We start from the raw sequence: 16,621 nt of genomic DNA on the forward strand, positions 1-16,621 counted from the left end.
TCGATTACTTTCATCTTATTAATCGGGTATAATTTGAGTTTTCCGGATAAAGTTAAAGTTTGATAAATTGAGGATTTCAAGATCGATTTTAACTTCATTTTAGATGAAATTTTATATTTGAACTTTCCTAAATATGGGTAAGATAATTTTCAAGAAATATTTTAGATTTGAGTCGGAATTTCGAATTTGGGTATTGTTGATTTTTTCAAGAACATAAATTTAGTAAAATTGATGATTATGAAATCAGGAGCAGCTCAACGAATCTCGTGTCCTAAGGAAAACTCATATTAAGTGGCCTTTAAATTTATTTTATAAAACTTGTACACTAACAAAATAATATTTTTTACTAAACAACGTATTAATCATTTAAGACAAAGAATAACGAATTTTACATTAAAATCTTTTTAAAAAGAGCACAAACAATAAAGTGGTGGATTGTCTATGTTAAGGTCCAGAATTCAAATTAAAATTTTTATTTGTCTATCAGCACAAACAAGAAAAAGAATAGAATGTACATAACTTAATAGATGAGTGTTTTGCATGAATATGCCAAAAATATATACACCTTCAGATCAGATGTCTAATCAATTTAAATTATAATGTTAATTTATTCTATAAAATAGCACTCATTGTTAATATCTAAAATAAATTATAATAAATTAATACAATATGTTGAATTAAACGAAAAGAAAACTGATGCATGAATGCTTTGTGTTCATGCAGTTTCAGAGAAGATTGAAAATAGAATTCTTTATGTTATCAATGTATATAACTTAGTTCCTATATAAAAAGGATAAAAATCCAAATTGAAGGGTGAACCAAATATACCAATAAATGAGTAAAGAAAATTATCATAATTTATAAACTTATGCTAAAATAACCTCAAGCAAATAGTAAAAAAATATATTGTGACAATTTTATTTATATAAATTCTATCATATATATATATATATATATATATATTCAATTAAAATAACAATAATAATAATTTAAGTAAATTTGGGGCCTCCAATATTTTAGGGGCCTAAGGCAATGGCCTCACTAGCCAAGCCTTAGTGTCTCCCTTGTATGGAATGATTTCAACTCAATTTTTGAAATGGTTTTCATCATTAGTTTCTAAATTCTTTGGATAACGTATTTATGTAAAAATTTCCAGATTTACCTTTCATTTTCAAAATTGAATTTTTGGGTCGATTTGGGTTCGGTTTTTGGAAATATTAGAACTTATGTGTCCTTTTCTACAAACAATGACGATGACTCAAAGATCCTTTTATAATCCGTGGTTTCAACTCATGAAACTCAATCTCTTATGCACCCTTGCAGTACTTCATCTATGATCTCCGTCTACAACCCGTGAATGCTTTTACGGATCGTGATACCCACTAATAAAAATCAGACTTCTTACATACTTTCAATATCATGTTTACAATCAACCTCGAGGTTGCCACTCATTGTAATGACCCATTCTTATCGTTATGGTATGGCCAATGGTGAAAGAATTAGGCTAGAAAATATTTTGGGAAGTGACTTCAAAATTATGAGGTTAGGCTAGACTCAGATGAAATCTAAGTTAGCTTAGGTCTAGAGAAATTCAGGAATAGATTAGGGATAATATCTAAGCTTAAGATATTAAGGAGTCCATAGGGACTTTTAAAACTAAATTCAAGTTAGTAAAACATCCAAAATTGAACTTGGCGTGAAAAGGTTGGTTTGGGTCAAAGCTATGTTGCAAAAAAGGACTTTGTAGGGGGGGTTTGAGTCTCTAATATTCGTGGAATCTGGTATAGTGGGCTACATACTGCTATAGTGGGCATGTACAAGTCCTATAGCAGGATGAAAGACGTTATAGATGAGTTGACATAGCCATTTGGGCAGCAATAGTGAAAGACCCCAGAAGATGAAAAGACAGAAAATAGAGGTTAAAAAGATCATAAGAACTAGCAGTTTTTTGGTCACTAAGTGGACTTCACAGAGCCTGTCATGGGATGTGAATATGACCACAGGCCGTGAAGAGGTAGCCTGGTTTAGTCCTAGAGAATTTGGAAGTTGGGTGAAGGTCCACAGAGGGGTTCACGGCTCATGGTGGATCCCATGGACCGTAATCACTTTCGTGAACTCGACCCCCAAAGACTTTTAAGTAGGGTGAGGACAACAATGGGAACCACGACCCATGTTGGGAATTAAGAGATGTGATTCCCCCCGTGGGAGTCATCCCTCTAACCAAGACCAAGCCTTCCTCACTAGAATCACCACCGCGGGGCCGTACTAAGCTTAACGGACCGTGATGGGCCTTCCATGTAGGTGCTTGATTCAGTTAAGTTAGGGGTGTTTTGGTCTTCTCCATACTGACTCATTAAAGAATTTGGATGGTTTTGGGGGTTTTTTTTATATCCTTTTAACTACCCTAGGACATCTTAACTCTCTCATTCTCACCCTAACACCCAAACCCTAAATTCTTCTCTCTTAAGAATCTTCTTCTTCCTCAAGTTAATTCCAAAAGAAATCAAGTCAAGTCTTCCTGTCAAGAGAAAATTAGGGCTTCTAAAGTCTTAGGTATGTGGGGATTCATCCATGGGTCCTTTCACCCATGGAGTCTCAAGTTTCTCTCCAAATTTTCTTTTTGAATTCTTCTTCTAAAACCCCAAGTTTTATGAGTTTGCATTGGATCTTATTAATTATAATTTATCTTATGATTATCGATAAAATTATGTATAATTCACATTACATTTCATTATTTCAAGTTAAATTTCAATAACTCATTCCATATGATAATTTCAAGTATATTTTCAATGAATCATGATCATGAATTTCAAAGAATTTCAATAAATGTTATGATTATTCTCAAGGCCTATGAATGACTCATGAACGGTTATAACTTATGTTTCAATGTTGTTTCAAGCAAGTAACTATAGTGTGAAAGGTAATCATGGATTTTTATGGATAAACCATGTTAATGAGCTACACTTATGAGTAATTTATGATGAGGATTGATAACCTTTATTGTCTTACCTAATGAGGTTAATGATTGTGATTTATGACTTTTTATTAGGATAATGGCTAAGCACTGAGAAGAATTTAAGAAGGGGTTCAGTTTCGATAGTTAAAGTAGCTACACAAAGGAATCCTAGTAGCAACATTTAGTCCCTATTTATGTTTCCCATGTAAGTTTTTGATGCCAATATGGCCTAGCTAGTAGATCCACATATATTTCATGATGTTATGATGTTCTCATGGAGTCTATCTTGGAAAAGTAGCCTCTCCCTTCTCGATATGGGAGCTATATCGAATTTCATGTTATAGATCTCATGATCTTATATATTGGTTAAAAGTCCTACCCCACACCAAGGTATATGAAAAGATATAAAGTTCTCATGATGATGTCTTAATGTATTGGCTACATGACTATGATGTTTTATGGTTTTCAAGATTTTACTCATGTTTTAAGATATTGGTCATGTATCTCATCTTCATATTGATTATGTCCTATTTTCATTGTTCTTGCTTGCTTCTGACATATTTAGTGCATTCCATGTACTAATGTATACTTTTGCCTACATTGTATCATAATGTAGGAATTGACGATCACCGTGCACCTTCTATTCATGAGTAGAGTTGAACTTGCTTACTCCTATTGAGGTGAGGTCTAATGTTTCAAGTAAAAGACATTACACTTCATAGGTATTAATTTGGTGGAGAAGGCGGTCTTAGCGTCTTAGCAACTTAAGGGAGTTGCACAAGTTTGGTATGAATAAAGAAAATATAAAAGAGGTAGAGGTGATGGTCCCATTGTTTGGAAGGAATTCAAGAGTGGTTTCTTTGACCGATTCTTTCCTTTGGAATTTAGTGAAGCCAATGTACAAGAGTTCATCAATTTTCACCAAGGTTAAATCAATGTGAGGGAGTATACCCTCAAGTTCACCAAGTTGTCGAAATATGATACTTCTATGGTCGCCAATCCAAGGGCTCGTATGAGCAAGTTTGTTTTGGGTGTGTCTGATTTGGTGGTCAAAGAATGTAGAACACCCATTCTTATCCGAGATATGGATATTTTGAGGCTCATGACACATGCCAAACAAATAGAGAAGGAAAAGCTAAAGGAGAGGTCTAGAAGGGTGTCCAAGTAGAGTCGAACCGATGGTAGCAATTTCTCTTATGGTAAGTCCGGGCATGGTGGCCATCCTCTGTTTTTGTCAAAATCATTCCGGCCAAAATTCATCAAATACTACGTCTCCAAAGTTCTATAAAGATAGGGTGCCTAACCTTAAGGTTTCAAGGAGGAGCTTAAAATGGTCAAGTCATCCCTCCATGCAAGAAGTGTAGAGGGAACCACAAGGGTGAATAATTGGCAGGAATGGATGTATGTTATAGGTGTTGAAAGAGGGTCTTCAAGGAAGGATTATAGGAGTGGTGATAGACCCCAACTAAGACTCAGGCTATAGGCCATACGGATCAGCATGGTACTAATTCAAGTGGTGGTCAGCGCCAAAATAGACTTTATGTCCTTCAAACTCGTTAGGAGTTAGAGGATTCGCCCAATGTCGTGACTCGTATGTTAAAAATCTGTGACTGATGTTTATAAATTATTATATTCCAGTACTACTCTATCATTCATTACTCTTTATCTTGTTATGTAATTTATTATTAGTCCTGAGATCTTGTTAGAGCCTTTTTCGGTCTACAATCCTGTTGATATTTTAGTTGTTGCTAAGAGAGTCTATCAAAATTGACCAGTTTCAATTTTTTATAAAATCACCTCAGTTTATCTTGTAGAGCTTGATATGACTAATTTTGATGTTATCCTAGATATGGATTGTCTTCATGCATGTTATGCATTTATATGTTGTAGGACCCGTGTCGTCAAATTTTAGTTTCCTAATATGTCAGTCCTAAAATGGAAAGGCAGTAATTCCGTGTTTAAAGGTCAGTTCATCTCATTCCTTAAATCTTTGAAAATTATTTTCAAAGGTTGCATCTATTATCTAGTCTGGGTTAGGGATACAAATTTCGACGCTCCTACTCTTGAGTTAGTTTTAGTTGTTAATGAGTTTCCAAAAGTTTTCTCTAATGACCTCCCAGATATCCCTTCTAAGAGGAAAATAAACTTTGGTATCGATCTTCTCCCCGAAACCCAACCTATCTCTATTCCTCCTTATCAAATGCCCTGGTAGAACTTATGAAGTTAAAGGATTAGTTGAAAGATTTGTTGGATAAAGGTTTTATTAAATTGAGTAATCTCTATGAGGTGATCCATTTCTCATTGTTAGGAAGAAGGATGGTTCTCTTCACATGTGTATTAATTACCGATAATTGAAGAAGGTCACAATTAAGAACAAGTATCCTATTCCAAGGATTGATGACTTGTTCAATCAACTTCAAGGAGCAATCTAATTTTCAAAGATCGATCTTCGATTGGGTTATCGTCAACTCTGAGTAAGGGAATGTGACATTCCAAAGATGGCTTTTAGAACTCGGTATGGTCACTTTGAATCCTTGGTTATGTCATTTAGACTAATGAATACTCCTGCAGCTTTTATAAATATGATGAACAGGGTGTTGAAGCAATATTTGAATATGTTCGTAATTGTATTCATTAAAGATATTTTGGTCTAAGCAATATTTGAATATGTTCGTAATTGTGTTCATTAAAGATATTTTGGTCTACTCTTGAAGTGAAAAAGACCATGCATATTTTCATATCATGGGTATTTGATGGTTAGAATATGATATAATAAGGTTAAACATTACAAAACTGACCTCAGTGAATTCTTAGGTCAAGTATCCAGGTAGATAAATTTTTCCAAAAATTGCATTTCCAGTAGGGTGCGCGACAGGTCCACGATCCCTAACAGTGCAATTTTTTTCCCAAGTCAAAATCTAGCCAAATTCTCATTCTCTCAAAATTGGCATGTTAGGGAACAAGTCCGTGTCACGAACTTGGGTTAGATTTTAGTCTGATTTCAGTTTTTATGTAGGGATAATTTAGACTTTTTCCTAACTATTAGTTAATGAAACTGGATGTTTTCAGGACCTAATTCGACCCTATAAACTACCTTAAACCTCTATTTTCATTCATTATACCATAATTCATCTATTCAAATAATTCTCTCTTTGCAAAGGCTCTCAAAAACTCCATTGAAGTTCTTCAAGGAATTCTCTCAAGCTCTTCAAAAGTCCAAATTTCTTCAACTTTCTTTGATCTTCTCATTCAAGGTACGTGGATATTTCATCCGAGGGCACTTTTCACCCATGGAGCCTAACAAATTCTCATCTTTTTTGATAAATTCAAGTATGTATTTTTATGGGTTTTATGATCTCTATTTCAATTACATGAATTATGATTCAAATTATGACAATAAATCAATTTTAATATAAATTGATGGTTATTGCATTGAATTAAAGAATTTTTCTATGAATTTTCCTACATTGATCTTTAGAGTTCATAATATGGATTATGGGTATTTTCAATTATACATCCAATCGGTATTATTTTCATGAATTATGCATGGCTTAATATAAAGTATATGATTATGCATGTTTTTTAGTCAATTTCATAATCTACGTCAATTAATGGTGAATCCATGCTATATATTGTTTTCAAGTATGTTTTTCAAGGAAGTATGATCAGAAAAATCAAGGAATTTTCAATAAATGATTATAAATGACTCATGAAAGGTTTTGAATGATGTTTTAATGATGCTTTAAGCAAGCTAATGATAGGGTGACTTAAGACCCTAATGATACTCTTATGGAAGGATTCGTAATAATGGAAGACTTACACCCACACTACATGAATCACATGATAATGAGTACTCTTATGTGTAAGTTTTGTGATTGATTATCAAGGCCTATGAATACAACAACAATAATAACCCAGTGAAATCTCACAATATGGGGTCTCGGAAGGGTAAAGTTTACGCAGACCTTACTCCTATCAAGGTAGAACGGCTGTTTCCGAGAGATCCTCGGCTCAAAAGAAGCATAAAAAGAGGTCAGATAAAACTAAGAAGTTCAAAGTTATATGGAAAAAAAATAACGAATAACACAAATAACGAAGCGACACGGATAAAATAGAGTAATCAAAGTAAAGAAAGTAATAGAGAGATAATAATAGAAGTCAGAACACAAGAAATTATAGTGAGCTAATGCGCCTACTAATACGAAAGAATAACGAGACTATGTACTAGCCTTTTACCCTAATATGGGTCCTCTACACCCTCTTATCTAAGTTCATGTCCTTGTTAAGCTGTAACTGCGCTATTTCCTGTCTAATCACATTTCCCTAATATTTCTTTGACCTACACCTACCTCTTCTGAAACCATCCATAGACAACCTCTCACACCTCCGCACTGGGGCATCTGTGTCTCTCTTTTTCACATGCCCAAACCATCTTAGTTGTATTTCCCGCATCTTGTCTTCCACCGAGGCCACTCTTACCTTATCCCGAATAGCCTCATTTCTATTCATGTCACTCCTGGTATACCTACACATCCATCTAAACATTCTCATCTCGGCTACTTTCATCTTTTGAACTTGAGAGACCTTAACTGGCCAACACTCTGCCCCATATAACATAGACGGTCTAACCACCACTTTGTATAACTTGCCCTTAAGTTGTGATGGAACGTTCTTGTCATATAGCACACCAGAAGCGATCCTCCATTTCATTCATCCTGCCCCAATTCGATGTGTGACATCATCATCAATCTCCCAGCTCCCTTGCATGATAGACCCAAGGTACTTGACACTATTTTTCTTTTGGATGTCCTGGTTACCAAGCCTAACTTCCGCGCCAACCTCCTGAGGTGTCTCACTGAACTTGCACTCTAAGTACTCTGTCTTATTCCTACTCAGTTTAAACGTTTTAGACTCCAAAGTATGTCTTTAATCCTCCAGCTTGGCATTAACTCCACTACGAGTCTCATCGATTAGGACTATGTCGTCCGTGAAAAGCATATACCATAACCACCTCACTTTGAATTTTTCACATCAATCCATCCATCACCAAGAAAAATAAAAATGAACTAAGGGATGATCCTTGATGCAACCTCATCACAACTGGGAAGTGCTCTGAGTCCCCTCCGACTTTCCTTACCCTGATTTTGGCACCCTCTTATATGTCCTTGAACACCCTAATGTACGCCATAAGTACACTTTGGCCTCCAAACATCTCCATAGTATCTCGCGTGAAACTTTATCGTAAGCCTTTTCTAGATCGATGAATACCATATACAAGTCCCTCTTCCTCTCCCTATACTTCTCCACCAGTCTCCTCATAAGATGGATAGCTTCAGTAGTTGAGCATAACGATATAAATCTAAACTGGTTCTCTGAAATAGACACGCCTCTCCTAATCCTCATCTCCATCACTCTTTCCCATACTTTCATAGTATGTCTTAGAAACTTGATACCTCTATAGTTGTTACAGCTCTAGATATCCCCCTTGTTTTTGTATAGAGGTTTCATTATGCTTTACCTCCATTCTTTGGGCATCATTGCTATGTTAAAGATGACATTAAATAACCTAGTCAGCCACTTCAAACCTACCGAGAGCGCGCTCTTCTAAAATTCCCCAAGAATCTCGTCAGGTCCGGTCGCTCTTCCCCAGTGCATCCTACGCATAGCACTTTTAACCTCTTCGACCTTAATACTCCTGCAATACCTAAAATCGTGAATCCTCTCTGTATGTTCCAAATCTCCCAACACAATCTCTCTTTCCCTTTCTTCATTCAAGAGTTTATATAAGTACGACTGCCATCTCTGTTTAATGATGGTCTCCTATACCAATACTTTTTCATGCTCTTCCTTAATGCACTTCACATGATCCACATCGCGTGCCCTTCTCTCCCGTGCCCTAGCTAGCTTAAATAATTTTCTATCTCCGCCTTTCTTTTCTAGTTCAGTGTAAAGGCGTTCAAAAGCTGTCGTTTTTGCCGTCGAAACCGCCGACTTCTCCTCCTTCCTTTCTAACTTATAAAGTTCCCTATTCGTCCACTTCTCTACCTCATCCTTGCTTTCTATCATCTTGCCATATGCTATGTTCTTTTCTTCCACCTTTCCTTGCACTTCTCCATTCCACCACCATTCCACTCAATGCCGGCCACGGCTACTTGTTGAGACTCCCAACACTTTCCTTGCTACAATTCTAATACAACTCGCTGTCCTATCCCACATTGTTTTTGCATCCCCACTACTATCTCAGGCTCTCATATCCTTCAATTTCTCTCCCATCTTCATAGCGCTACCCATGGTCAAACTCCCCTATCTGACCTATCCTAGGTCGGTCATCCCCGACTCTCTTCTTCCTCATTATCTTGATCCCTAAATCCATCACCAAGATCTTATGTCGGGTCATAAGGTTGTCTATCAGAATGATCTTACATTCTTTGCACATACCTTTATCATCCTTCCTAAGGAGTAAAAAATCTATCTGAGTCTTAGCCACCACACTCCGGAAGGTTATCAAGTGGTCCTCCTTCTTTGGAAAACTCTAATTGGCTATCACCAACCCAAAAGCTCTTGTAAAATCCAAAAGTGAAACTCCTCTTTCATTTCTATCCCCGAAGCCAAAGCCTTCATGCACATCATCATACCCTTCCGAAATAGACCTGATATGCCTATTGAAATTCCCTCCCAAGAAAATCTTCTCAGTAGGCGGTATGCCTCCCACTAACTCATCCAAATCCTTCCAACAACTCCTCTTATCCTCCTCTCCTAAGATCGCTTGCGGCACATAAGCACTAATAATGTTCAATGTGATCCCTTTAACTACCACCTTAATTAACATCATCCTATCAGTGACTCTCCTAACCTCCACCACCTGATCCCTTAAATTACTGTCTACTAAAATACACTTCGATCTACTAGAGAACCAAAGCTTATACCCGTCTACCTCCTTAGCTTTAGAACTTACCCATTTGGTCTATTGTACACAAACTATATTAATCTTCCTCTTTTATAGAATCTTAACTAGCTCTATGGATTTTTTTGTCAGCGTCCCAATGTTTTAAGAACCTACTCTCAGTCAAGACGCTCCTCTAACCTACTTACCCTCGTCCCTGTCTCCGTCCCTTAGCGAGAACATGACCCTAGTCTATCATCACTATCCAAAGCCACAAAAATGCGTATGAACTAATAAATTATTCAAAGATTTAAAGTCAACAAAATTTAACTATAATTGTATGAGCAAATAATAGATATGGAAAGATATGGAAATCGGAGGTACCAACTCCAGTTAAAATAAACCTGATTGCCGCCAAAAAACACTTTTTACGTCGGAGTACTGTTCACTTTAGAGTTACTGTTCACATCCAAGTTACTATCCACAACGACCTTTGGGTAAAACCCAAAAATAATAGCATTTAATGAAGCAATATTTCATTGAGGAATTTCATCAAACACCTTTAAGGTACTGTCGAGGGTGCTCTTTCAACAAGAAGAAGAAGAATATCAAAGCGGATGCCAAGAGAAACAAATGGATCGAGAGACTGCAGTACCAGTCTTGAGATCTGAATTTGGAATAATGAGAGGGAACCCAATAATGGGACCAAAAGAAAATTTAAATGGGTTCCTAGAGACGTAAGTGTGGAAAACAAACTGCTATAAAAAGGGATGAGTTTTAAAAAATAACAATGATTTTGAATCAGTTATTTTCAATAAATCTTCTCTCACACTGAAAAGACCGAGAAATTAATAATTTACGCTTTGTCTATAAAGAGTTAATTTTCTTTACAAATTCTCTCTTTACTTTGTAATACTGTAGTCAGTACCTTTTTATATGGTTGTCTTCAAAATATTTCAAATTAAAAGTTAGGTCATTTATTGTGCTATAATTTTTTGAAATCTTTTCTTGATGTTTAAGTGATAGTGATCAACTAAGATTAGATGGGATGTATCAAGGCCTATAAATGACAAATGAAAAAAAATGAATGATGAATAATGAGTTATTCCTATGATGTATCTATGTTTTGAATGATATTCCATTTGGACTTGTCGTTAGCACAGAGTGGACTAGTGGCAATTACCCATGCTTATAGCTATGTGACACCATAGGAAAAGAGATTAGAGGAGAGTACCCAATTTCAAGAGAATAGAGGCGAGTACCCAATCTCAAGGACTAGAGGCGAGTACCTAGTTCTAATGATGATAATGCTTTTATGTCCTGGAAAGATATATTGCTCCCTTTTTCGATAGTGCATTGCATCGCAATTCCTGAAGGGGAGCCTTGGAGTAACTGGTAAAGTTGCTGCCATGTGACCAGGAGGTCACGGGTTCAAGCCTTGGAAACAGCCTCTGGCAGAAATGCAAGGCAAGGCTGCGTACAATAGACCCTTGTGGTCAGGCCCTTCCCCGGACCCCGCGCATAGCGGGAGCTTTAGTGCACCGGGCTGCCCTTTTTATTGCATCGCAATTCCATATTATAGCTCGCGTGGTCTTAATGTCGATTACGGTTATCGCCCAAATATGTATGGTCTGAAAAATATTTTAAATGGCTAACCTCTCTTTACTTTTATATAATAATCTTATGGTTTATTGTCCATTGATCTTTCTTATGTTTACTTATGATTTTACTATCTCTGCTATCATGCTATTTGAAATGGTCATTTGTGCAACATGGTTTTTCTTATGCATTGCATTGCCTACATATTTAGTACATTCAAATGTACTAAGTGTAATTCATTGCCTATATTATATCACAATGTAGGGACGGGCACTCCATCCTCTTCTTGTGGCTAGTTAGTGATGTATTGAAGCTCTATGGTGAGTCCTTACGCTTCGAGGGAAAACTGAGTCTATCTTTCTCTTTTTTCATTCTTATACTATGTTGGTAAATTGAGACTATTCCATATCAAGTCATTACTTACATTGAGGGTGAGCTAAGAACATGTCCAGTCCCCGTCTATGTAGTCATATAGAGGTATGTTACATATATGTATATGGAGTCTATGTTGTCTTACTTCATCCTAGTTACGCTATTTTTCTTCGAATTTTATGAGGTTTGCACTTATTTGTTACCTTATGTATGCTTATGATATGCTAAAAGAATTGGTTGGAGTTTCTTTGGAAATACTAATCGTCGTATCACATCTAAGCCATTGTTTGGATCGTGACACTGATCATTTGAGGACTGTCTTGCAAATTCTCAAGGACCGCCACATATTTGCTAAGTTTAGTTGCTTTCCTTGGCCAAATTGTCTCCGGTGAAGGTATTATGGTTGATCCTAAGAAGACTGAAGTGGTTGAGAATTGTCCTAGACCTTTGTCTCATTTTGATATTCAGAGTTTCTTGGGCTTAGCCGGTTATTATAGATAGTTTGTGGAAGGTTTCTCTTCCATTGCATCGCCCTTGACTACTTTTACTCAAAAGAAAGTAAATTTCCAATGGTCTGAGACATATGAGAAAAGCTTTCAAGAGTTGAAAGATAGGCTTTCTACCATTTTGGTATTGACTTTGTTGGAAGGTCCCGATAGGTTTGTTGATTATTGTGATGCTTCAAGAGTCGGTTTTGATTATGTTTGATTCAAAATAGTAAAATGATAGCTTATACTTCCAGGCAACTCAAGGTGCATGAAAAGAATTATCCAACTCATGACTTAGAGTTAGCGGCGATGGTTTTTGCTTAGAATATTTAGAGACACTACCTTTATGGTGTCCATGTTGATGTGTTCACTGATTATTAGAGTTTGCAATATGTGTTCACTCAAAAGAATTTGAATCTTTGACAAAGGAGATAACTTGAGTTGTTGAAGGACTATGACATGAGTGTATTGTACTATCTGCGTAAACCAAATGTGGTGGTGACGCTCTTAGTAGATTGTCCATGAATAGTATTGCCCATGTTAAGGATGCAAAGAAAGAGTTAGCCCGTGATATTCATAGATTAGCCCGTTTGGGTGTTTGATTGGTTGACTCTGAGGATGGTGGCGTTGTTATTCAAAATAGCTCTGAATCATCTCTTGTGGTTGAGGTTAAGGCCAAGAAATATAATGATCCCATTTTGATTGTGTTGAAGAAGGTGGTTGCCAAAAAAGTCGTTGAGGCTTTCTCCTAAGGGGGAGATGGTGTATTGATATATCAAGGGATTGTATATTCCTGATGTTGATGGCTTGAGGAAAATGATATTGTCTGAACCCAATATTTTGTGGCATTTCATTCATCCAAATTTTAGAAAAATGTATCGTGATTTGAGGAAAGTATATTGGTGGAATGACATGAAGAGAGATATTGTGGAGTTTCTGGCTAAATATCCTAATTGTCAATAAGTGAAGGTAGAGCATCAAAAACTAGGAGGTTTGGATGAAGATATTAAGATTACTACTTGGAAGTAGGAAGCCTTGAATATGTACTTCATTGTAGAGTTGCCTCATACCCATACATAATATGATTCGATTTGGGTGGTCGTTAATCGAATGACTCATTTTCTCCTCATTAAGACTTCTTATTCAGCTGAGGACTATGTTATATTGTATATTCGGGAGTTGGTTAAGCTTCATGGTGTCCTATTATCTATCATTTCAGACCGAGGTACTTAGTTTTTGAGATCTTTCCAAAAAGGTCTTGGTACTCAAGTTAAGCTTAGTACAGTTTTTCACCCTCAGCCTGACGGCCAAGCCGATCATACTATTCAAACCTTGGAGGACATATTGAGATCCTATTTCATTGAATTTAAAGTGAATTTGTATGATCAATTTCCACTGATAGAGTTCTCCAAAAATAATAGTTATAATTCCAATATTCAGATGGCTCCATTTGTGGCCTTATGGGGTAGGAGAAATAGGTATCCTATTGGTTAGTTTGAAGTTGGTGAAGTTGCCTCGATAGGACCCGAGTTTGTACATGAGGCTATGGAGAAGGTTAGATTAATTAGGGAAAGGCTTAAGACTTTCCAAAGTCGACAAAACTCCTATTCAGATGTAAGGAGAAGGGAACTTGAATTTGAGGTTGATGGTTGAGTTTACTTAATAATTTCACCTATGAAGGGTGTAATGCTTTTGGGAAAGAAATGGAATCTTAGTCCCTGCTATGTGTGTCCATATCATATTTTGAGGTAGATTGGAAAGGTGACATATGAGTTTGATTTGCCCTTTGAGTTGGCATTGGTGCATCCGGTGTTCCATGCGTCTTTATTGAGGAAGTTTGTTGGTAATCCTAGCTTCATTTTACCTTTAGAAAGCATTGGTGTGAAAGAGAGTCTTTCATATATAGAGGTTCCGATTGAGATCTTATACCGGCAAGTTAGAAAGCTGAGGAGCAAGAAAATAGCTTCAATTAAGGTGTTAGGGAAGAACCAAGAGGCTGAAGGTGCTACGTGGGAAGCTAGAGTTGATATGATGTCACGATATTCTCATATCCTTCCTTCCACTCCTAATTAAGGTATTAAGTTCCTTCATGATCCACTCTCTCTAATTCATGCGTTTTAGTCATTCTCGTATTTTCATATGCATACATGTTAATAAAATGAGTTTTTTAGTCATGTTTTAGCTTGGGATTAAATATTCCATGTTTTATGCATATTAAATAGGTTTTTACATTCATGTTAGGCTGATATGTCTCTTTTCTATTTTATTCATGCAAGTTTGAGTCCTATTCGAGGATGAATGATCCCAAAAAATAGATATTATAAGACCCTAGAAGTTGGAAAGTAGGAAAATAGAGGTTAAAAAGGGGATCACAAGAAATCGCAGCTTTTTGGGCATCAGGTGGACATCACAGAGCCCTTCACAGGACGTGAAGAAGACCTTGAGCGGTGAAGAGGCAGTGTGGTCCAGCCCTGGAGAATTTGGAAATTGGGTTAAATTCCACAAAAGGGTTCATGGATCATGTTGGACCTCACAAACCATAATCTCTTACGTGAACTGGATTGTCTAAGACTCTTGAGTAGGGTGAGGACCAGATGAGGATCAGGACCCATGGTGGGCACCATAAACCTTGGTAGCCCCTACGGGATTCAACCCTCCGACCAGACTAGCCCCTATTCACCATGAGAACTACCATGGACCGTACTAAGTTTCGTGGGTCATGATGGCCCTTCCGTACAGGTTCCCGATTCAGTTAAGCGTAGCGTGTTTTGGCCTTTTTCCTATTGACTCATAAATGAATATGGATGGTTTTGGGGGGTTTATTCTATCCTATTAACTACCCTATGCCCTCCTAACACTCTCATTCTCACCCTAACACCTAAACCCCAAAATCTTCTCTCTAAAGTTCTCCACAAGAGTCTTCTTCTTCCTCAAGCTAATTCCAAGAGAAATCAAGTCAAGAGGAAATTAGGGCTTCTAAAGTCTAAGGTATGTGGGAATTCATCCATGGTTCCTTTACCCATGGAGTCCTAAGGTTCTCTCCAAATTCTCTTTATGAATTCTTCTTGTAAAAGCCCTTGTTACATAAATTTAAATTGGTCTTCTTTATTATGATTTACCTTATGATTATTGACCTAATTATGCATAATTCATATTACATTGCATGATTTCAAGTTAAATTTCAATGACCCATGTCATATGATAATTTTAAGTATGTTTTTAATGAATCATGATCATGAATTTCACAGGATTTCAATGACTGTTATGACTGATTATCAAGGCCCATGAATGACTCTTGAAAGGTTATGAATGATGTTTCAATGATTTTTCAAGCAAGTAATTATAGGGTGAAAGTTAATTCTCACGCAATCATGTTAAAGAGGTAAAAGGACATTCTCACCAACTCATTAATTCTTATGAATCAATCATGTTAATAAGTTATTCTTATGATTAGTTTATGATGAGGATTGATGTTTTTATTTTTTTTTCTAATGATGTTAATGACTATGGTATATGACTTTCTGTTTGGATAATGGCTAAGCATCGAGAGGACTTTAAGGTGGAATTCAGTTTCGGTAGACAAAGTAGCTACCTAAGGAAATCCTAGTAGCAACCTTTAGTCCCTAACTACGTTACCCGCATAGATTAATGATGCCAATATGGCCTAGGTAGAGTATCCACATATAGCTCATGATGTTATGATGTTTTCACTGAGTCAATCTTGGCAAAGTAGCCTTTCCCTTCTCGATGTGGAAGCTACATCGAATTCCATGTTATAGCTCGTATGGTCTTATATGTAGGTTAAAAGTCCTATCCTACACCAAGGTATATGAAAAGGTATAAATTTCTCATGATGATGTTTTGATGCATTGCCCACATGACTATAATGTTTTAAGGTTTTCAAGGTTTTACTCATATTTTAAGATATTGCTCATGTATCGCATGTTCATAATTATTATGTCCTATTTTTATTGTTCATGCATGCTTCTTATATACTTAGTACATTTCATGTGTTAAAATATACTTTTGCCTACATTGTATCATAATGTAGAGGCCGACGATCATCGTGCACCTCCTATTCATGAGTAGAGTTGAGCTTGCTTACTCTTGTTGTGGTGAGTCCTCATGTTTCGAGGTCATAGTAACGGTTAAGGTCCTATCCCACACAAGTGATATTATATGGTATAAGTTCTCATGATGTTATGATGCATTGACCACTTGACTTTTATGATTGATATTCAAATATTTTCATGTTTTACCCATGTTCTTAAAATATTGGTCATGTATCTCATGATCATATTGCTTATGTCCTTATCATTTTTC

Source organism: Solanum dulcamara, chromosome 5 (assembly GCF_947179165.1).
Source record: "Solanum dulcamara chromosome 5, daSolDulc1.2, whole genome shotgun sequence".
In the NCBI taxonomy this organism is placed as follows: Eukaryota; Viridiplantae; Streptophyta; class Magnoliopsida; order Solanales; family Solanaceae; genus Solanum; species Solanum dulcamara.